The following is a 24376-nucleotide window of genomic DNA, read 5'->3' as shown; positions in this document are numbered from 1 at the left end:
AATTGGAAGTTAATAAGGTTCAAGCAATGCAAATGCTGGCTGGAGTCCTCTTGTTTACTTAGGAAGACACAAGTACATTTTGCTCATGTTAATGCTAATACTCATATCCTGTTTACATATATTTGGTGAAAGCATTAGTGAGGTAGGAAGAAGTGAAACCTAAGAGCAAAAGGCCGGCAAAATAAGAATGGGGTTAGTTTTGCTAGCCTCAACTGCAAAATTTGGCATGTCCCATAGAATACATTTTCCTACATAAAGTGCCTAGCAAGTCAATGTTTTAAATTCTGTCTCACTGTAGGCATCATTGAGAAGAATTCCTCCCTCTGAGGGGCTGCATTGCAGAGAGTGGAGCTTGTAAAGAAAAGCTAAAAATAAAAGAGCAGATACAGCTATGGAGCACCTACTGTCTGCTATGGCCTATGACAGGCACCTAATATACACTAGGTGCTTTGAGCCACATCTGCCAATCAAAGTGAGGGACAGCAATGAAGGCAGACAGGAGGAACTGCCCAAGGGTTCAGAATCATGGGTTCTGATCCTACTTCTATGAAAATTGCTTCATAGTCTTAGGCAAGCCACACACTCTATACCTCAACCACCCCATCTACTAAATGGGAATAATAATCTTTGCTGTGCCTACTTCAGATGGTTTTTGAGAAGACCAAATAAGGTAAAGAGTACAAAACAAACATAACACAAATGCCAAGACTTTTGTTTCATTTTGCTTTACTTTGCTTTTAGATCTCTTTGAATCTGGAATAACTGATCAAAGGAATAAATAAATTCTCTAAACTTAGCGAGACATGGCCTCAGCCTATAGCTATGGGCTTTTGCAAAGGATGGGGTTGACTTTCTCCTTTTATGATTGATGTGGCCGTGACCCTTGCAGAGCTCCTCATTATTCACGCCTGGCTCTAATTACGGAGCTCCTGAAATGAAGGGCGGGTTAAGCAAGTAGTTTCGTTATTCCCCCACCCTCACCCCAGGAATCTTGGAGTCTCTCCAGACATTTAAAGAGATTGGATTGGTGGGATAAACCTCCCATTTATTTCCCAACTCCAGCAACACCCGAGCACTCCTACATCTTTGTATTTCAGAAAATAATGGTAGCCCAACCCTGTGGCTTCTGCATTTCCCCTTTTCAGTGACATCCGTGTCCACTTTCCCCTCTCATTTCAAGGACTCTAGAAGTGCATCTGTGTGATCCCGACAGGCCCTTATTAAGCAGAGATGTGAGATACAGGCCTTCAATAACCTGACATCACTGTTTGGGTAATTCAGAGGGGATGTCGTTCCCAACTTTTCACAGAACCTGAGCACTTCAGATTCCCCACAGACCTTCCTAATTACCCAGTTTGACACACTGCATGTATAAATGAAGAAACTTTGATCCAAGGAGGCTCAAAACTTGCTGGATATCTGGACCTGGAAAGTGTATCACTTACATCGCCTCTCTTTTCCTTTCAATATCAGGAGTCCTCCGCTAGGAAATGAGGAGCATAGAAAAAAGTGCATCGCTGTGGGATGCTGAGAGAAGTGGTGGAAGATTCTGGAAAACCTAGTGTTAGAAATCTGGAGACATGGATATCCATGAGGTATGAAGGAGTCCTTCCATGCTCCCCAAACAGATTCTATGAGAAACAGAAAATGAAACATACACGACCATAAAGAAAAATTTATACACTGAAGCTAACATAGTCAAAGCCTAAGAACTAAGCAATGTGATCTAGAACCCAGGGAATCAGAAAGAATTAGAAAAATAAGGCACAGCATATCAAGAGATGTCAAGATATTGTTATTTAAATACAGAACCAAAGTAGAGGTTTAGGCATTTTTTTAATTAATTTCTATTATATAACAATGTAATGTTTAAAAGCTGAAGTCTATGATAACAGAAATGTTTCAAAAAATGTAAAGGATTTTGCACACACATACAAAACTATACATATTTTCAGTAACAGTTTATTTTTATTTTTAATGAGTTATTTTTATCTCATCAAAGTAACCATTTACCTGATTACAAAATCAAATAACACAGAAAAGCTGAGGTTAAAGAACAAATCCTACCTGACCTCTCCCTTTCTTCTTCTGGAAGCAAACATTTTTGTATTTCTTAACTGTTTTTGTTTTGTTTTATTTTGGTTTTTTTAGCAATTTTCATTTCACCAATAGGCTTGGACTAATATTTCTTGATTTATCAATTAACATCATTTTTGTATCTGGCTATAGTTTGCATTTTAGGTGAACAACTAAATATTTGGTTAAATTAAATTAAGCAGACTTCCTTTCTTTTTTTTTTTTTAATGTTTACTATTTATTTTTGAGAGACAGAGCACCAGTGGAGGAGGGGCAGAGAAAGAGAGGGAGACACAGAACCCAAATCAGGCTCCAGGCTTTGAGCTGTTAGCACAGAGCCTGTGGTGGGACTCAAACTCACAAACCATGAGATCATGACCTCAGAGATCATGACCTGAGCCGAAACTGGATGCTTAACCAACTGAGCCACCCAGGGGCCCTAAGTAGACTTCCTTTCTACAGAGCTTTATCTGACTTATGAGATAGCTGAAGTATGAAACATTATATATTCACTGTTATCTCTAGGTAGAAGGTAATGGGCTTATTTATTTATATATTTATCTCTGGGCTTTGATGTTTTTTCCAAGTTTCTTATGTAGAATTCTTTTTTTTACTAGAAAAAACATGGATTAATAAAGCTTATACAGGGAGACATCTAGTTAGAAATAGTGAAATAAAGATATGTCTACCACCAAGCAAAAGCACCACAATGAGAGAGGGGGAATACTTGAGAACAAGACAGAGATGGAGAGGAGGTAAATCCATCCTCGCTGAAGTTGGAAAATATGCATAACCCATGTGTTAAGTTTTTATCAAATATGTGAAATACTCGAAAATATGGCCTGTACCTTTTTGTTCCCACATGACAGAAAAATGTCCATGTTAGATACCAAGACCTCGTATAAACCAAAGTACAATTTCTTTATTTAGGACAGCAAGCCAGGGGTTTGAGATGCTATTGGCGTTGGCACTGAAGTCTTGCTCCTCTGAGGGTCAAGAGGACAAAGGAAGAAATCACAGGAATTCTGTCTTCTTAAGTGTCCAGGTTCCAGTGTGGCTGGGGAGGTTTTCTGCTTTGCAGTTGCTTCCCATGATCAACTGAAAAGATAAAACAAAGTAAACACTTAAAGCACTCAGAAGAGAGAAAGAAATCAAAGAGAACAATGCCTAGGAATGAAAATTATGTAAAATAAATAAGATTTTATTACTTTCTCATATCAGGATTTTCTGGACAGAATGAGGAAATACTCATCATTAAATAAAGTATATGGGGCACCTGGGTAACTCAGTCAGTGAAGCATCCAACTTCGGCTCAGGTCATGATCTTGCGGTTCATGGATTTGAGCCCCGCCTCAGGCTCTGTGGTGTCTGTGCTGACAGCTCAGAGCCTGGAATCTGCTTCAGATTCTGTGTCTCCCTCTCTCTGCCCCTCCCCTGTTCATGTTCTGTCTTTCTGTCTCTCTCTCAGAAGTAAATAAACATTAAAAGTTTTAAAGAAAACCTAGAATGAGGAAGTACAGAGCCATCAAGGGTTCATGGCTGGTACAACAGATTAGTATTCATTCTTGCCCATCTTCCACCTGTGTAGTGTGCTGCCCCTTTTCATTAATGCAGAATTTGACCACACAACTTCCTTTGCTCAGTGTAATGTTAGCAAAATTGACATAACCTGGGGTTTCTAATGAGACTGCAAGATTGGGCATATTCTCTCTAGGCTTCGCCACTGCTATCAAAAGGTGTCAGATAATTATATCGTCTATCACAGAGCCCCCGAAGTAAATAAAATGGGTGCTTAGAGACTAAAATGATAAGCCATAGACAGAATAAAATATTGGCAAAACATTGACTATACAAAGAACTCTTAACCTTCAATAATAAAAAAATAATAATAATTCCATTTTAACATGAGCAGAAGATTTGAACAAATGCAGGAGGATACACAGATGGCAAATAAGCACATAAAAATTTTCAACATCATTTATCATTAAGAAATTGAAAATTAAAATGCAAACCTGCATATAATTATTAGAATAGCTAAATACAAAACAAAGAACCATATGAAATGTTGGCAGGGATATAAAGTACTAGGAACTCTCATAAATTGCTGGTAGGTATGTAAAATGCTACAGTCCCTTTGGAAAAAGTATGGCAGATTCTTACGAAGATAATTATAGTCTTGCTATATAATTCTGCAGTTGTGCTCTTAGTTGTTTATCCAAATGAGCTGAAAACAGGTTGACACAAAAACCTAAACACAAAAGATTATAGCAGTTTTGTTTATACTCACCTGCAAGTGGAAACAACCAATATATCCTTCAATAGGTGAATATATAAACAAGCCATGGTACACTTACTATTCAGTGATAAAAAGAAACAAACTTCCTGGCAACAAAGACATAGAGGGCACATAAATGCATATTGCTAAGGGAAAGAGGCCAGGCAGAAAAGGCTACTTACTATAGGATTCCAGTTATATGACATTCTAGAAAAGGCAAAACTAATATAGGGACAATGAAATGTTCAGTTGTGGCTTGGGGTTTAGAAGAAGGGAGAAAGGAATAAATAAGTGAAACAGAGCATTTTTAGGGTGGTGAAAATATTCTGTATTATACTGTAATGACAGCACATAACAGTATGCATTTATCAAAATCCATAAACCTTTACAACACAAAAAAAGGAATCTTAATTAAAGCAAATTTTAACAATTCATTGAGGTGGTTGGGGAATCTGAAGAAACAATGCAGACCATGATAAGAGAATCTAATTGCATTAAAAATACATGAAACAAACTTCTTGAAAAGGTTTAAGGGGAAATGTGTTCACCAAAGTAAATTTGGAAATGAATAGAGTGTAAGACTAAAGGCAAAAGGAACTGAACCTCAGCACTATACTTTAGTTACCTTGTGTCCCACAGGTATGGACTATTAATTCTGAGTTGGCTGCGCATGTCCACGGGAAATGAACATCAAAGAGATGGTGGGTGGTGGGAGGCAGATTTCTTACTTTTGGAGTAGAAGGTTATCTATCAGCCAAGGGAACTAGCTAGCATGACCTGTGTGGTAATGGATTCAAGTTGGAGACCTCCATAAAAATTAAGGTTTAACCTAAGATATACTTCATCACATTTAAAAATATTTACATATCTATGAATAAATATTTGGTTAGTATACACACATGTATTTTTGCCTTGTCAGGTGAAAGGGCCTACAAGAAATGTCACCACAGTAGAAATGAGCACACCTAGTACCCAGATCATGGTTCCTAAAACCATTTTCCAAGAAGGGACCGGGGCATATCGGAGAAATGGCAGATTCTAGCACTAGGCAGGAAATATAGAAGATGAGCCTGGACATCTTACAACCCAGAAAGAAGGAAGAGCTCAAAGAAAAAAACAAAAAACTAATAATACACAAGCACCCTCATGGGAATATCTCAAGGAGGCACAATAGACAGGTGAAAGAGCTCCCAACAGCCAAAGCTGTAACAATTTAAGCAACAGTGAAAATGGCACTTTATTTCTTTGACTCCTTCTCCAGAATCAATAACCTCAATCTAATCATAACACACACACACACACACACACACACACACACACACACAGACAATTTCCAGCAGAAGCGCATCCTATAATATACCTGATCAGAACTCCTGAAAACCTTCAAGGTCACTGAAGCTAGGGGAAGTTAAGAAACTGTCAGAGTCAAAGCCTAAAGAGACAGGACAACTTAATGTAATATAGTATCTCAGATAGGACCCTCCAAGACAAAGTGGACCCTCGGTAAAAACTAAGGAAATGTGAATAAGTTATGAATTTCAGTTAATAATAATGTATCAATGTTGCTTCATTAATTATAACAAATGTAGTATACTAATGTAGGATATTTAAAACAGGAGGAACTATGTGGGGAGTGGTATATGGGCTCAGTACTATTTCTGTAAATCTAAAATTGCTCTAAAAAAATAAAATGTATTGATAAAAATAAAACCTAAAAACATGACACAGATCTGACTCTGAATCTAAGTCAGGAACCAAGTCCAGCCAGACCCACAGCTGAATACAGACCTTCCACCCTAAGTGGAAGTCCAGGCCTAAATGACCTGACTCAAAGCTAGAAAGGACATTCTGAAAATTATTGGAATTCCTGAAATAGAGGACATGCAGCCTCAACCTTACTAAATGTTGTCAAATTGCTCCCCAAAATGGTTCTACTGTTTTAACTCCCACCAAGCGCATGAGTTTTTATCTACTTCCATCACTGTTACCATTTGGCAACACAAATATTTCAATTTTTACTAATTGAACCAAAGAAGTATTTATTTCCATGAATTTATATGTTGCTGATCCCTAGTAAAGATTGACATCTTTTATCAATAAATAGTTCCTTAGGCATTTCAACAGCTAAGGGTTTTTAAAATATGACTTCAGGGGTGCCTGGAAGGCTGTGGGTTGAGCGTCTGACTTCAGCTCAGGTCGTGATCTCTTAGTCAGTGAGTTCGAGCCCTGCATCGCACTCTGTGCTGACAGCTCAGAGCCTGGAGCCTGCTTCAGATTCTGTGTGTCCCTCTCTCTCTGCTCCTCTCCTGCTTACATTCTCTCTCTCTCTCTCCCCCTCTCTCTCTCTCAAAAATAAACATTTAAAAAATGTTTTAATATGATTCCAATAATATTATTGTGAAATTAACAATACAGGTTTCCTCTACTATTGGAAAGTAGAGCATACTGATGAAAACTTTTGTAAACTGAAACAGGTTAAAGCAAAGAAGAAATTAATTACTATTAATTTATGTGGAATTTTTTGAGCATTCCTAGACCCAAAAAATAATCTCTTAGGTTTTTCTGATAGAGTGAGAACACATCTTGCTGTCAGATGCACAAAATAAATCGAGATAAAGCACAGATGCTCACACAGTTCAAAGCTCTGGCAGCCTGATGCTGAGAAGCTGAGTGTAGCTCCTAGGAAGGAGTGGGCCGGACCACTGTCACTGCTCCAGGTGCACGCTGACAACAGCTCCCTCCAAAACAAATGCTGACCGTTACTTTTGCTTTATACCTTTTTTTGTAAAAACTAAGCTAAGATGCTTTTTGGCTTTCTTTTGGTGAGAGAAAACAGGTACTAATGTAGGTTTTTGTAAAAGCAAAATAGTGTAATGCAAACTTTTGATAAGGGGGAATACCTACAATTTCTTTGTAATTCCTTAATAACTTGTCCAAGTTCAATGTTCCCTTATTTAAAATAACTTTTAAAAGTTGGTTTGCTTGGAACAGGATCCAAACAAGATCTACACATTGTTTTTAGGTGATATGTATCATAAGTCTCTTTAACATATATCTCTCGTGCTATTTAGTTTTTGAAAAAATCAAAATAGACATGTAATATTGAATAGATATTTGTTAGAATATCTGGATTTGGCTGATTAAATCCTTGTGATGTCATTTAACATTGCCTACATTCTCCATATTTTTTTCTAAACTGGGAGTGAGATCTAGAGGCCAGGTCAGATATGGGTTATTTCTTTCATTAACAATACTTTATAATGTTTCTGTACACTTCCTATTGTCTTACACCAAAAGGAAGGTAATGTCCTGTTTGTCCCTTTTAGCAATGCAAAGATTTTATTAGTGGACTCAGGTCATGACAGCCTGATCCATCTATTATAAAGTTTCTCATCTAATGTTACTTACGTAATGGTTTTAGCAACTTTTGATGACCACCATCTAGATTCATTAAGGTTTGTAAGTGTGTTTTTCTATTTCTATCATTTCTTCTTGTTTTTCACCTATGATTCTTAAAAAAAAAAACTTTCCTTCACCAATTATTTTCCTGCTCTTAAGTACAGTTAGTGCAAGAAAGACAAATGACTTTCTCATTTGAAATACAAACTAAAATGGGCACCTGGGTGGCTCAGTTGGTTACGCATCCAACCCTTGATTTCAGCTCCGGTCATGATCTCATGGTTCTTGATTTCAAGCCCTGCATCACGCTTTCTGCTGACAGTGGTGAGCCTGCTTGGGATTATCTATCTCCCCCTCTCTCTCTCTCTCTCTGACCCTCTTTTCTCTCTGTCTCAAAATAAATAAATAAACATTAAAAACAAAAGAAATACAAACTAAGAATCTGAGAGACATTGCAACTATTTCCTCTGCCCGTGGATGAGAGAAGCTGACTCAGGAAGTATAGCATGGGGATTTCTTCAGCATGCAATTCCTTTTCCAACTCAGTTAGTTGAGCACTGAATATTTCATGCCAACCCTGCTCATGTTCACCCTCTGAGTCATCCTATTGAGGGCCTTTGCCAGGGCTTCCTTTGGAGAATACCTAGACATTATCTGTGCCAAGCAGACTGTGTGGAAACCTGTGTAGCAGGAAGAGGACTGTGACATTACTGTCTCCACTGGTATAACTTATCAGGTCTGATGTCTTTGAGGCATCTCGATATCGGGAGGGACTAGAAGCAACATGTGGTAGCCCACCTGGCACAATTTCACTTTGCATGATTTCTTTCCCTGTATCTCTTAGGATATCTGTCAGAACTGATAAAATAGACATGCAACAATCTTTAAAAATCATATCAAAACATTAGTACCTTCTTTATCCTTAAGATATTTGCTTTGGTACAATACCAGGAAAAAGACCACTGAAGAACTCTTTCTAAGCCTAGAAAAGGACAAATGTCCTCCATCACCATTAATAGGAACTATCTTTTGTCAGTCCTTTGCTATATACTATTAGTATTCCAAGTGCTTGAAAATGCATCATTTAATTTTGACTTTACAAAAACCCTACAATGTTGTTTTATTTTAAAAAAAAAAAGTACAATGTCCACAGTTGTTAAGAGCATTGAGTGGTAGAACTGCTATGGTAACTTAGCTCAGTATTGTTCCAAGGTCTGCATTCTTTCCATTAATCCCACATGACCATAAATATTTATTGAATACTTTTGATGTCCAAGGCACTGTTCAAAGTGCTGAAGAAACAGAGCAATATGATGGCACCTACCCTCTACAGCTCTGCTACCTGTTACCCAAAGTGCAGTCTGAGGTCCAGCAGCAAAGACATCACCTGAAAACTTGTTACCTATGAAGTGTCTAGGATTTCATCCCAAACTTACTGACTCCAAATCTGTATTTTAAGAAACCTAGACGTTTCGTATGTGCATAAACATTATTTTTTAAGATGCAGAGATGAAAATTTTTCAATCTGGCTGTGAAAATAGCCCACAGACATTTAAAAAGAAACCTAACCACACAGACAAGCCACAGATGAGGAGACATCGAAGTGCTGCAAAGACATCAGCACTACAGGAACACATCGGAAGTAGAAAGTGTGTAGCACAGATCCTCGAAAGATGGTTTGCAGGAGGTAGAGTTCAAGCTGAGTCATGCAGAATGCTTTGACTGGCAACATGGAGAGATTATTCTGAGTAGAAAGACTGTGACAAGGAAGACATTAAGGTGAAGATATTTAAAGAAAATATGAGAACCAGGGTTGAATGCCCAGAATGGCCACTCACCAGACTCGAAGGGGCAGAAGCTCTGGTTTCATCTGTTCACCTAGGATCTTACCCACAATCTAGCACTTGGTTGGTATTCAGTAAATATTTGTTGAATGAAAGGCACTTCTAACTGCTTCTTTTAAGCAGCTTCTTTCAAAGCATTCTGCATGACTCAGCTTGAACTCTACCTCCTCCAAGCAGTCTTTCCAGGATCTGTGCTACACTTCTTACTAAAATATTTTATATGTTTTTAACTTTCCTAATAGTTATTGACGTTTTCTAAATGAGTGTGTTGGGGATGGCGTTACCTTGAAGAGAGATGTTCAGCCATTCCCATCCAGAATCTTCCTGAAAAAAAATGTAAATGCAGGATTAATTTCTTTAAGTGCTGTGCAGAGATCAGAGAACTACATAAGCATCTTATTTTGTAGATGGATATATTATATCCAATATTTAGGGATATATCCTTAGAATAGGGTCACAAATTGGAACTACTTAATGAAAGATATATAAACATTTTAAAGCTTCTAAACAGACTGCCAAATTGATTTTCAAAAATTATATTCCCTTCAGCTATAGCCTGATCTGGAAGAACTGCTTAAGGAAAAGAAGGTACAAAGAAGTAGGCTAACTGTCTGATGAATAACAGATCATTGCTTCTGTGTTGAGTTATTACCATTTTCTAAGAAATTTAATAACCACTTTACATATTTTATCTCTGATTCTTAGCACAGTCCTTAAAAGATATATTATTATTGCCATTTTACAGATAAGGAAACAAAGGCTGAGAGGTGTTTAATAGCTTTCCCTGAAGTCACAAAGCTATTAAATGTTGAAGTCAGAATTTGAAACCAGATCTCTAAGTCCCCAAGATCTGTGCTTTTGTACTATACTAAAATTCTGGCAATCTATTGCTGCAAAACAAATTACCCCAAATCCAATGGCTTGAAAGAGCCATTCTTTCTTTACATCTCCCAAGTGTGTGGCTAGGCAGTTCTTTTTCCCCACATGACATTAGCTGGGGCATTCATGTGGGGGTAAAGTATCCACATCCAAGGGAGTCCATTCACAGAACTGCAAGCCAATGCTAGTTGGAAGCTCATCTAGATCACCCACTGGGGGCCTTAGCTCTTTTCTACATGGGCCTCTGCGCTGGAATAACTGAGTCTTCTCACAGCATGAAAACTGCGTTCCAAGATAAGTATGTTGAGGCAGGAAATAGATTCTAATCTCTTATGACATGGGTCCTAAAACTGGTACAGAATCATTTCTACCATATTTAATTGTTCAGAGCAGTCACAAAACCCACCCAGATTTAAAAGGAAGATGTATAGATATAGACCCTGATACCAATGTCAAACAGTCATCTTTAATTTATCACGTTCCCTAAAATAGAATGCCAAAAATACATACATTCCAGTTATACATCACATATAATTATTCCAGAATAGTCACAGATGCTAATACCTCAAAGAAAAATATTTTTTTGCATTATAAACCCTTCCATTCCATTCCATTCTATTTTCTGTAACTGTGTACATGAATTATTTTGAGAAAACATAAAGGCATTTTCTTCAGATTTTACTATAAAGTTTCTGTTTATTTCAGAAAGTGGTCAGAGAGAATGCTGAATTATGGAAAGCATCCTTTGCACTTTTAGTTTGTCTCCTTTGCTATATGACCTGCTGACTAAGTCACCAGTAGGAAGCTGCAATTTGAGAAGCAACAACTCTCTGGATGCAAGACACAGTTTCCCGAATGATAGCAGTTAGATGAATGCTCCTGTTTCCTCAATAAAGCAATGCAAGCAGTGTGCTTCATCGCTAACTGCTGAAGAGGGCCCTGGTTTTCCCAATTACAGGATAAAATTGGCCTGGTTTCCTCGACATCTTTAAGTCTGGTTAGAATTCAAATGAAGTTCCTTCCCATTTTACAAATCCATGCAGACCTCATTCTAAGCCAACACAGGTGTGTCTGGCTTGCAGGCAACTATAAGCATTCTTGACATATTTACACTCCATTAAAAAATTTTCTTCCTCCCACATCTGTGTTGAGACCCCCCACTCATAGTTGGCTGAGTGCACTGGTTTTGGGAATCAACCAAAGCAGCACATAATCAATTTTCCCAGTTTAAACAACTATGGAAATCGAATATAATTCCCATTTATCCATCTAATTTAATGTCCACCCTCCTGATCTAAATAAACATCCCTTGGAGACACTCCCAGATATCCAGACTCTTTCTTCAGGCCCCTGCCCAGCTAAGTCTAGAAGTCCCAACTGTGAGGCCAACTCCAAAGAACAGCCACAGAGGGAATGGATGAGAGGTTATAAAATTGGTCTTTGGAGCACAGTAGAAATTTTCTTTATGAACCAATCTCCATATGAATGGCAAACAACCATACAGGATGAGTGTATGTGGGGTGTGCCTGACCAGCCTGTCATACTATAGAACGAGGTCCCTAACTTAAGGGTTATCTGCTGTTCCCAAAATTCACACAGAAAGTAAAATATTCTGAATCATATAAGCTCATTTGAAAATATACTCATAGAGGGACTGCTAGCCCCTTTGTGGAGTGGGCGCCATGCTCCTTGTTGCCAGGAAGTTACCAGAACCAACAAATGTGGATTTGGATCAAGATGGCTGGGGATGGTGCTAAGAACCCAATGGTGAGTTGGCAAGCCAGAGATCGGCCTCAGATGCCCAGATTTTGAGAGATTCTAGATATTCCAGATTCTAACCACTTCTCGCCTTCCTTATACCCACTCCACTTTGGGACATTAAATAAGATTTTAAAAACACATCCTTCTTATCAGTGCATAGTATACTAAAAACTTGGGCAAAGGCTAATCAAGTTCTCTCTCCATCACAAAGCTGTGAAAATGTATGCTGACAAATATCTTTCCAGCAACAGGAATGTGACAGAGAGCATCCTAGTGATGTTCTTTTGAGCTACTTCATGGCTTCTGTGGAGAGCAGCAACTGTTCTATAGTGTAATTCAGAGAAGAATAAAGAACTAATTCAAGCTTTGTTTTTATTTAGCTACAAAATTAAAGCAATGAAACTCATCACTTAAAGGATTTCATGTACCATTATACCTGAAGATGCACAAAGAGGTTCTTTATCACCATTGAATGCTCAAAAAAGTAATAATACACTATTTCACAATATGTAACAATAATATAATTCTTTTTATGATGGAAATGTTTGGAATCAATGAAAAATGAAAACAAAAGCACCCATATATTTGTTATTGATGTATCTGATTATAAAGTAGGGTGGTGAATGGGCACTGGGTGGCTCAGTCAGTTAAGCGTCTGACTTCACCTCAGGTCATGATCTCACAGTTCATGAGTTCAAGCCCCAAATCAGGCTTTGCACTGACAGCTCAGAGCCTGGAGCCTGCTTCAGATTATGTGTCTCCCTCATCTCCCTCTCTCTTTGCCCCTCGCCCACTCACACTCTCAAAAATAATAAATAAACATTTTTAAAAATTAAAGTAGGGTGGTATGAAAAGAGCACAAATCTACATACCTTTGACCCAGTAATTCTATTTTTTTTTACAATATATCTTTTTTTAAACCCAAGTATTACAGAAGAAAAGCCTGAGGCAAATATACATATACTAATTTATCAGGGGTACAATTCCAAGGAAGCTAGAATAGAAAAGAAGGAAATGAGATGAGCAAGGATGGAAAACAAATAAAGAGTGATATTTTACAAATCTGGCCACAGCACAGCCTTACCAAAAAGCACATCTGGTTGCTCAGTCACACCACACATCTCCCAAGAGAGCACATGAAAACACTGTATCTGGCAAGAATCCATCAAGTGAAAAAAGGGAGAATAATTATCTATCACCTCCATAATATCCCCTGTTTGGCACTAATCTGCAATAATACAGTTAGTGCCAAGCTAGCTGGAAGGTCAATGAGCAGCAACCAGCTGAAAACTATAGCCAAGCAAACCTGATGAGGCACATAAACTTGACCCAACATAATTGTAAGGAAAGACTTGCATATGTGCTTAATGGACATTATTGTAGCATTATTTTGTATAAAGAAAACAGAAAAGAGACTGAATATCCATTATTAAGGAAATGGCTAAATATATTATACTGGCATCATGGATGGATTAAAAAGAATGAGGCGTGCCTGAGTGGCTCAGTTGTTTGGGCATCCAACTTCAGCTCAGGTCATGATCTCAGTTTGTGAGTTCAAGCCTTGCATTGGGCTCTGTGCTGACAGCTCAGAGCCCAGAGCCTGCTTCGGATTCTAGGTCTCCCTCTCTCTCCCTGCCCTGCTTGTGCTCGCTCTCTTTCTCTCTCTCTTTCTCTCTAAAAAATAAACATTAAAAAAATAAAAAGAATGAAGTATATCTACTTATCAAAAATTCAGAGCTTATTAAATAAAAAAAACAAGTCATAGAATTCTTTGCATCACAATCTACCTTAATACAATAAATGTCTATAGACATTTATATCTAAATATAGATGACATAAATAGGAAATTGGTTGCTAACATACATATCAAAATGTTAGTGGTGACAACTGAAGAGAGGAGTATGGAGGACCCTCTGAATTTTAAGTTCACATTTATTCCAATTATTCTCATACAGTTTGAATTTTTTTTAGTTAGTAAAAATAGTTAAGGGAAGGAAGAAGGGAGGGAGTGAGGAAAGAGTGGTGGAGGAGGGCAGAACATACTATCGGTATCTTAATTTTGCTACGTCTGAGTTCTGGTAGGGTGACTAACTGTCCCAGCCACACCGTGTGTTTCATCCTGAGCCCTGGTCTTCCAATCTCCAACCCTAATACTTACTGTGATTTTTGAAAGCTTTCAATTTTTAGAAGTTTGGATGATATTAGTATTATAATGATGTGCATGATTGACAGAAATCCACGAAGATGAAACAGTTTGAATGACTTTAATTGAAATCTACAGATGAAAAGAATGCCCCCAACAAATCATTGTGAAAGAATGTCATGGAGAGCATCTGAGTGAAACCAAGAAAGAGAGGACAGACATATCAAACCATCTCAATTACATGTGGTCTTAGGTAGGGAGGGTCGAAAAGAACAAGGCAAGCTAATGACTGCTGGGAGAGTTGAAGAGTTTGTTGAAACAATCTAGGTAAAATATGCTCTACAAATATATCCTAAGTAATAGGAATTGAGGGAAATAAGAGCTCCCTTGAATAGTGAGGGACTGTCCTCATTTTTTCCAGTGTCTTTTAACTAGAAGGAAAAAAAAGAAAATAAATCTCTGTAACTGCTAAACGAAAGATCTTATTCTGAAGTAGGTCAGACTAAATGTGATCATTTAAGTCAATAAGACCTAGTGATGCCAACATATTCCAAGTTGCCTTATGTGTCTTCTAGATCATTAAATTTTTCAAAGGTCATTGACTTTTAAAGCAAAGATAGACCTTGAAGACTATCTTGCAAACTACTTATTTTTAAAGTGAAAAACACATAAACACAGAGAAAGGTGAAATGCAATGTCACCTACTAGTGGGTGGGGGACAAAAGACTTGGGTGTAGTCTCAAGAATTAATAGTCTTGGGGCACCGGGGTGGCTCAATCAGTTAAGTGTCTGGCTTTGGCTCAGGTCATGATCTCATGGTTTGTGGGTTTGAGCCCCATGTCGGGCTCTGTGCTGACAGCTAGCTCAGAGCCTGGAGCCTGCTTCGGATTCTGTGTCTCCCTCTCTCTCTGCCTCTCCCCTACTCGCACTGTCTCTCTCTGTCTTTCAAAAATAAATTTAAAAAAAAATTAAAAAAAAAGAATTAATAGTCTTAATTCTAACCTGACTTGTGTTACCTTAAGGAAGCTGTTTACCTTCTCTAGAGCTCTGTTTCCTCCCCTATAAAGTGAACACTTCAGTCCAGCTCTGAATGTCCTGCCATATTCCTACTGTTGTGAATTATTTCTCTAAGGGAAATAGACAATTCTTTGAGCTGTTGACAAATAATCATACCCTTCCATTTCATATATGGGCTAACTGAAGTCTAGGAACATTGAATGACTTGTCTAAGTTCTGGTAGAAAGAATTTGCATGAAGAGCTTTGAGAAATTGCATATAATTTATCTTTATTTTTTAAATGTTACACACAATCATTTTTTACACTAAAATGTAGGAAAAATACTACAAAAAACCCAATGGAATTCTTATCACCTAGAAAACATACAATAGAATTTTGGGTGAAAATATATCCCTAAATAACTCTTTCTCTCTCACTCTGTCCTCAACACCTTTCTCTCCCATTGGAGGGCATAGGTGTCAGTCAAAACTTTTGTTGTAATTTTTCATTGCCAAACATACTACTAGTACCCATCGTTTGATCACCATTGAGATATGTGAAGAAAAATCCTATAAACTGAGCTTTCTGGAGAGGAAATTTCAAAGCTTTCATTAAGATTGAAAGATACAGAAACTTAGATAGATCCAGTCTGGCCAACAAGAGCACTGTAAAGAAATCCCTGTAGGGATAGAAAAAAGCAAGACCTGGTGCTTCCAGGCACCAGGGATTGGGCTAGCAAATGGTAGTAGACACTAGAACCCACCAAACCTGGCTTTCTCCACAGTGGCTGTGGAGCCCCAGGTTGAAAAGCTGTCCAGAGTTGAATCAGTGGCAATATTCCTCTTTTACTTACCACGTGTGCTTTTTTTGAAAGAATTTGCTCCAGAGCAAGGAGAAGTGACTACAGCTAGAGATTCAGTCTTGGTCACATCAGACTCGAAGGGAATTATGGTGTATTTTAGCTGTGGATCTGACCATGTCAACCATCCAGAAAAAAGTTGCAACCCCCATTATTGGCTTTGTAACTGGTGGCTGTATCCGAAGGATTAAGTTTTAGGGTGCTTGGGTGGCTCAGTCAATAAATGTCTGACTTTTGATCTCCACTCAGGTCATGATTTCCCAGTTTGTGAGATCAAGCCCGAAGTCAGGCTCTGAACTAGAAGTGCGTAGCCTACTTGGGATTCTCTCTCTCCCTCTCTCTCCCCTTTTCTACTTTCATGTGTGCACTAGTGCTTTCTCTCTCTCTCTCTCTCAAAATAAATAAATAAACTTAAAACAATTCACAAAGGAATCAGTTTTTAGTTGCATTTGTGGACATCTTCAGCCTCAAAAGAACATGGCTATAAGTCAGAGGTAGTCTCTTAACTGACCCTGTGGGTGAGAAGAAGCACATTGATAACTTACTGAAGCCATCAAGAGAGAGGGAGCCCTCGCAAGAGGAAAAGACCTCCCAGTTGGAGGCCAACCAGAGACTTGGGTCTTTTAAGTTGAGAATTTATAAGGAAATGTGACACTTTAGTTTGAACCATAAACTCATAATATGGGTCATATTGGTCACATATATGTACATAGTCATACTTTTAAATAACTGGTATCATACTATACATGTCATCAGGCAACTTTTTCATTCAATGTTATATGGCTATAATTCTATGTCATTTAGACTGATGTCCTTATTAATAGCTGTGTACTATTCTACAATAAACATATGAACTACATCTAATTTAATTGTTTCTTTATTCATGGATGCTGAACTTGAAACTTCTTTTCTTTGATAATATTATAAGCAATGCTATAAATCATTATTAAACATTTATCTTTTGACATTTGGCTCATTATTTTCTTACAACCATTCCTGTTTCATAAAGATTTAAATTTTCTCTTTTTGGTGCCTTTTGACAAAGAGCCCTTAAGAAATATTGTACTAATTTGTACTCTACTAACAGTGCATGACAGTGTACATTTTCCTGTATTCTGTCTTCATGTTGTTACCAATCTTTTTTATATGCAAATCTAACACATGGTATGGGGAAGCTATTGTTGTTTTGTAGAATATCTTGAATAGTAAACATATTTTCTATATTTTTTGGCCATTTTTATTTATCCTATTGTAAATTACCTGTTTGTCTTTCATACATTTATTTTCCTAGGAGGATAGTAATTTTTTCTTAATAAGAGTTGCAGGTTTTTAAATATTTTATAGAAATTAATTCTGATCTACATTGCAAATACTTTCCCCACTTTTTCATTCTTCAAACTTTGTTTCATGAGATTTTTTGCCACATGAAACTTTATCATCTAAGTAGTCAAATCTATCATCTTTGTCTTTTGTGGTTTATACTTTAAAAGCCCTTCTTCAGCTTCAAAATAACCAAAATATCCATATTTTCATGTAGTATTTATAAGTTGTGATTTTTACATTTAACTTATTGATTCATCTGGGACTATTTTAAGACCTCAGCTTTTTCAAAGCTTAGCCATTTATTTCAACATAAATTATTAAATAATTGGTTATTGAATAACCCACCTTTTCTCCACTCACTTTAAAGCTAAATTCTCAAATATTCTTGGGACCTTTTCTAGAATTTGTGTTTTGTTTCACCTGTCAGATTATTACTTTTCTGTACCATATGGTTTGGTTATCAATAGTATAAATATGATTTAATGTCAATAAATGTTTTAGAAATATTCAAGAGATTTTATAAATCCTGTGAGACTCAGGGATATGAAATGAACCCAGCATAGTGGAATACTATTGACATGAATTTATATAGAGGTCACCCAACTGACATCCCCAGTCCAAATGACCATGTAAACAACATCATTCAGAGATGAAGAACTTTTTTACTCAGTGAATTTGAGGGGGAATCTTAAAGAATATATTTGGATGCCAATAAAGGCAGTTGGTAAAAACCCATCCATATGATGAGATAAATATAGACTTCTCTTAGAATTCATATCAGATTCCCTTTATTTCCTTCATTCTTCACAGAGAATCTGTGCTTCTGCCTTATATAACAGAGTTCCTAGACCTTCTAAGAACCCAAACACTCAATATTTTAGGGCATTCCAACCAATATCCTTAGTACTAAATAAGAAACATCAGTTGTAAAAGCTACCAACTGTCCCAGATGTGGAAACACATATGAGGGAAATTTCTGGAAATAAATGACAGTAATTTGAATGTTGGTCAAAGTGTGTGAAAAAGGTCCCAGAAAGATGGCCTCAACCTTGAAAAAAATGAAAGAAAGAACAGGCAGATATCTCAAAGCATAAGTTCCTAGGTCATCAATATAGACAAGAAAAAAGTAATAGGCTAACAGACGTGTATCTGCATGTAGGATGGGGTTGTACCTTGGGTGGTGTGGGGATGGATCTTGGCCACAATTATGATCCTATCAGTCTACCAAATAATGTGGGATAATAATCCCTGAATCCAATAGGTGATCATGAGACCCAAGGTGAAGTTTTAAAATCAAAACACATCAGGGGTACCCTGTTCCCAGTATAACTGCTGCAATGGGAAATGCACAATGCATTGAGAACAATTCAGTTCATCATTTCTCTAAAAGTAAACAAATGTTACTTATTTTAATATCACAAACGTTTCACATCACGCTTTTTTATTTTATAGTTAGCCACTCTAAATTGGATAAAACTATTTCCCAGTTAAGCATTCAGCTCAACATATTAGAGAAGAGAGTATATATTCTGGTGATTTGAGTTATGACTGGGTTGCATTGTATTCAGGTGGAGAAAAAATCCTTAAGTTTCTGGGAAAATATTTAGGGCCATTCATTCATTCATTCATTCAAAAATATGCATTGAGAACACACAGAGTACCAGGCTCTTCTAAGAACTGAGGAAAGACTAGTGAATAATATGGGTAAGACCCTGCTTTTGCAGAACTTATATGTAGTGAGAGGGACAATAAACAAATCAATTAATAAAATATCAGATACTAAAAATTTCTACAAAGAAATGTGCAAAGGTAGTTTATGTTCAGGAGATCTCTGAGGGGAGATGGAATTTGAAATGAGAATACAGGGAAGTGAGGGAACATGACCTTCCAAGGTCTCAAGTAGGTGCTTTCCAGATAGAGGAAGCAAGGCGGCAGGAGGCTTAGAGAGAACCCGTTAGAGAGTAGTACGGCTCCCAGTGGTAGGAATAGCACCATACATAGGGAGCCAGTTAGAATAATAACAGGTTGGATTTAACTTTTGTGGGTAATGAGAAGCCACTGGAAAGTATGGGCAGAGAAATGAAAGAATTGGATTTACATCTTTAATTGATCACTTTGGCTGCTGAGTTGAGAAATGTCGTTAGAAGAACTGAGATTATTTCTTACAGTGACTTTAGGAGAGAGATAATGGTGGTTTGGGTTAAGATTAATAGAAGTCAAATTGCAGAGAAGTGGACAGACTGAGAAAACCAATTCAACAGACATGTTGATAGATTATATTTCTAGGTCATTAAGATTTGGATTCTGGTACAGATTTTAAGTGAGTCCTTAATATAAGTGGGCCACAACTGGATCTTTCATTTTTTAGTCTGTAGGATAAAAATTATGTAATAATTTGCTTTATATTGATTTGCAAAATTTAACATATCCTTCAGCAAAAATATTTTTGCTCAGTTTTTCAGAGTCCAACAAGTTCTTTTATTTCTTCAAGTATATATTTTTCCCTAAGTGCTCAAATACTCTTCTTGGACAATAATTTTAAAGATAAATATTCCATGTATATTTGCCAGGATACCAAATCCTCAATTTAGAAAAAATAGACAAAATATTAAGAGCCTTCTTTGGAAGTGATCTTTTGCCATATGAAAAGATATAATTTCAATAAACAAATCATCTGCTGTTATCACTTATGCAACAAATCTAAGAACATGTAAAATCCATGCATCTATCAGGATGTCTCCAGAGAATCCATGAGCATAGGCCAAGTCAATTGAATAGGGAGAGGCCTATTAAAAGATAATGGGTTTTTCTGAATTTTTTGGTTCCATCATAAAGCTTTCCTACTTACACACACACAACAGTGATAAATTCTATAAACAAATTCTATAAGCTAATGGACTTTATCATATATAATGTGACACTATGGAGTATGCTATCCATTTGCAAATCCAGATTTGACATTATTTTATTGACTTTAGTGAAAGTGATGGCATATCTAAAGGGAAAATGGGTCATTTCCCTATCTTGGAAACATCAAACACTGAAAATAGCAGTGTGTAATTTATCTTTGGGCCCTATATCTCACATCAATGAGGAAGATCCATTATTATCTTTGTGTGGAAGCTCCTACACTAGGCAATAAGCAGTATCATTTCATTCAGAAAACACAGTCTCCAGGTAGCTGTCGCTCATTTGTGTTTCCTGCCTTAAATGAGCCAGGGGACAAGGAAGAGCACAAAAGCAGGGTCACTGAGAGCCAAGTCAGAGTACACTTAATCGTACCTCAACCCCATGACACCCAAAATGCAATAGTCTCTGAAGAAGGAAATTCTTGACTAGCCTCATGTTTAAAAAAAAATTACCCTAATAAATTTATGCCATCATAAAATCATCTGAGCTCAGCTGAAATGGTTTTATGGATATAGTTAGAGGGCATTATTTTAAAGTTATGTTGGAGGCAAAATGACAGTGGCCATGCATACAAGAAATTATGTCTTGATCTCTTCATGCTGATACTGGTTCTAGTATCTTTATTTTCTTAATGATCACATTCAGATACTAAATCCATTTTCAATTATTTCATTAAGAAAAGAACAAAATCCCATTTCATGTATATTTTTCCCTTTGAGTGCTTTACCCCCCAAAAGGCAATAATATTGTAAAATATTTATTCCATTAGTTTTAGGTAATTGAAATGCCAAGAGCTAAGCACTTAATCTCTGCCGGCAGAGAGAGCTGCCTGCTGTCAGTTTTTATTAAGTCTTTTTCTGCTGCTTTTTGCATAGTCAATAGCAGTGTCTGAACCCAAGAAAAGATATAGAGTAACATTTAAACAGCAGTCTATGATAAGGTAATGTTTACATTCAGGATAATAGGAAAATGTCCACTCGAGAGTGGCAAAGATTTTTCTCCAGGTTAACTAATTAGAATGTTTATTGGCTGCATTCATTATTCTGACAAGCTCTGGAATTTCCAAACATTATTAACTTCTTAAGCACCATATTCCCTAAAGAGCTGTGTCTGCTGGAATCTGGACAGGTGGATTTCACAGGCACCTGATATTTATCCTCTCCTGCCTACAACAGTACAGAAACAGAACATACAACATTCATCCTCAGCACCTTCAGGGCATGGAGAGGGCCTTCAGCAACTTCCCTCCTCATTTTTACAGCCCCCTTCACAACTCTTGCTGGTTAATGTATAGCCTTTCCAGCTGGACTCGGATCAGTGACTTATCCTAGTAAATGGACAGCAAACAAATCTGTCTTTAGTGGCACTAGCTGGAAAGAGAAAGGTGTATTTCTGCCGCAAGGAGTGGTGAGCACACAAGCAGGGTTTACAGCCTTCCTATTCCCTGAGACACCGTGTGGCAAGAGGTAAAACCCAAGGAAATCTAGATTCTGAGTCATAAAACATGAGGATCCCATACCTCTGATTTGAACTATGTTTGGCTTCTGTTTTCTGCCACAAGGAGTTCTTATTGTTCTCAACAGCATCATACCCTGAACCTGAAATGTATAACTATACTAATTTTTAAAGCCTCCCACCAATACTTCATGGAGAAAAGTACATGGACTTTAGAGTCATAATTATTTGAATTCAAGACCTATCTTCCCTATATTTCAGCTGTGTGACCCAAGTCAGATTTCTTTACCTCTCTGGGATTCTACTTCTCTTCTATAGAGTAAGGGTAATATCTGTCTCATAGAGTTATCGTTGTCAGAATTGAGAGAGGTGAGAGGAAGGATAGACAAGTGGTTTGACTATGAATTCAGTAACTGAACCTGACTTTAATTCTTGATTCTACTATTTACTAAGTATATGCCTTTGTACAAGGTACATGAACTACCGAAATCTCTATTTTCTTATGTGTAATATACACATAATCATAGTATCCACTGTGTCACTGTGTTGCGTAACACACTTATTGAGGCTACTGTGCAGTGACTCCCACAATCTAGGAACTAGGGATAGAGCAGGAAATTAAAAAGATAATAATCTCTGCCCTCATTGAGCTTACTCTCTGGTAGGGGAGTACTGACAAAAACAAAATGAATGAAAAAACTTTTACATTATTACTTGAGAAAGCAATAAATTCTATGGAGGAAAAACCAAACAAGAAAGGAGAAATTGAATGTAAAGAGTTTAACTCATTGCCGGATAGTTGGTAAGTGCCAAATGTAGGCTGTTGTTTCTCAGTCTCTAGTAAAAACCTCCCAAAATGTTATCATCTATTCTTTTGCATTCCTATATCATTGTTCCCCCAAATTTCCCATATTTCAGGAATAAGTTGAAGCCAAAAACTACATCAACAGGGGATGAGTCTTTTCAGGGCTTTCTGGCAGGCAGCTATATCCATGGGCTACTTATAAACATAAGAACAAGAAATGGTCTTTCATTTCAATTCACGATGAGGACTAACACAAACACTTTGTTGAGAAAATACCCTTAGTGAGAGTGAGTTGCTGTAGCCAAAGAAGTTGTAAACAAATAAACATACTTAAACCTCATTAGTCGTTTTCTATTTTGAGAGTACGATGACAAGGGAAATTAACTATGAAATTATCTCACTGAAACCTAAAGAGAAAGTCTTTTTAGAAACTGGTGGGCTGTGAGCTCTTCAGGTCTATGTGACCAGTAAAACACCTGTCCCTTAGGGATTTTGTTGAGGTAAATAGGGTAGAAGTGACAGAAAAGAGAAGTTTGTGGAAGCTTTCATAAAAGACAGTAACTTCTGGAACTGAAAGAATGGCTTTCATAAAAACTTTAGGAAATCTTCAAGAGAAAGGCTTCCTCAGGGCCAAGAAGACTACATTCAGGGTAAGAATTGTCTTTATGCTGTGGAGAATGTAGCCCTGTAAGGACCAGCTGTGTGGCACTCATGGATGGTATGCTTGGCTCAGGTCTTAGCGTATGCTCAGAGGAATTCGGCTACAGCTGCACAGTAAAGCATCAGTGGGGCAGAGGCAGAAACATACCAGGCATCCATCAAAAACCAGACATAACTGGGGAAGACATTTTGGGTGAAGGGCTGTGTCTTGAGAAATGAAACTGATTTAGGATAAGAGGAAAAGCCTATTATGACTACTTTTGTAGTAGAAGTTGGTGTATTTTTCCCAAAGTCAATGTCAGTATCTTATAGCTAAGTCTTATTTAAAACAAAAACAAAAACAAAACTCCTTAAATATTTTGAGGGTCCTTCTGTGTGGCAATGACTTATGAAGATGTCAGCTGAATTCAGAAAAAATAAAATTCTCTGCAATTGTCTTGTACAAACCATAGCTAACTTCACTTTTTTCTAAAAGGACACTCCTTCTCCCTCAACACACATGAGTCTTTATTTCATGAGATACATAAAGAGACTGTTAGGTTTCCCCATGTACATGGAAATAGAAAATAAGACTGTCCACTCAATGCTAATGAGTTAAGTCAGTGTTGGTGGGGAGAAAACAGCTTCCATTTAGTGGCAGGTGCATTATTATACTTTCTTTCTCTCTCTTCTCCCTCTTCAACCCTTCACCCATTCTTCATTCCCCCAGATGATGAGTCATTAGTGAATTTGGGGAGAATGGAAAAACATGCATAGTTGAGGTTCTTCTGTCTCTTTGGAATAAGATTCATTCCTTTCTGTTCTGGGAGTGAACAGAGGCCATCTGACCCATCACTCTGGTGAAAATCTGCCTAGTTCTAGAGCTTGTTTTTAGAAGTCCATTTGACTTAAATACCAACCCTTCTTCTCTCTATTTTTCCTTCTTGGGCATATGCCTACCTATGCAGAGCATGTGCTCACAATTACTCTCCTCCAGGTAATAAATCAGAA

The 24376-nt window shown here is 37.3% G+C and overlaps 1 long non-coding RNA gene across 1 annotated transcript in view; it reads right to left on the bottom strand.

Annotated features, from left to right (window-relative positions):
- Positions 1 to 3011: 3011 nt before the first annotated feature.
- LOC115286535 overlaps positions 3012 to 24376 on the bottom strand; it is a 144301-nt gene continuing 122936 nt past the window's right edge. The window contains exons 3-4 of the long non-coding RNA XR_003906111.1: positions 9879 to 9918; positions 3012 to 3174 (exon numbers count right to left, since the gene is read on the bottom strand). This is a non-coding gene — a long non-coding RNA (uncharacterized LOC115286535). The remainder of the gene's footprint in view (positions 3175 to 9878; positions 9919 to 24376) is intronic.

This window comes from Suricata suricatta, chromosome 3, assembly GCF_006229205.1.
Source record: "Suricata suricatta isolate VVHF042 chromosome 3, meerkat_22Aug2017_6uvM2_HiC, whole genome shotgun sequence".
NCBI classification, from domain to species: domain Eukaryota; kingdom Metazoa; phylum Chordata; class Mammalia; order Carnivora; family Herpestidae; genus Suricata; species Suricata suricatta.
The sequence above is the reverse complement of the archived record's forward strand: the minus strand, read 5'-3'. Positions and strand labels throughout refer to the sequence as shown.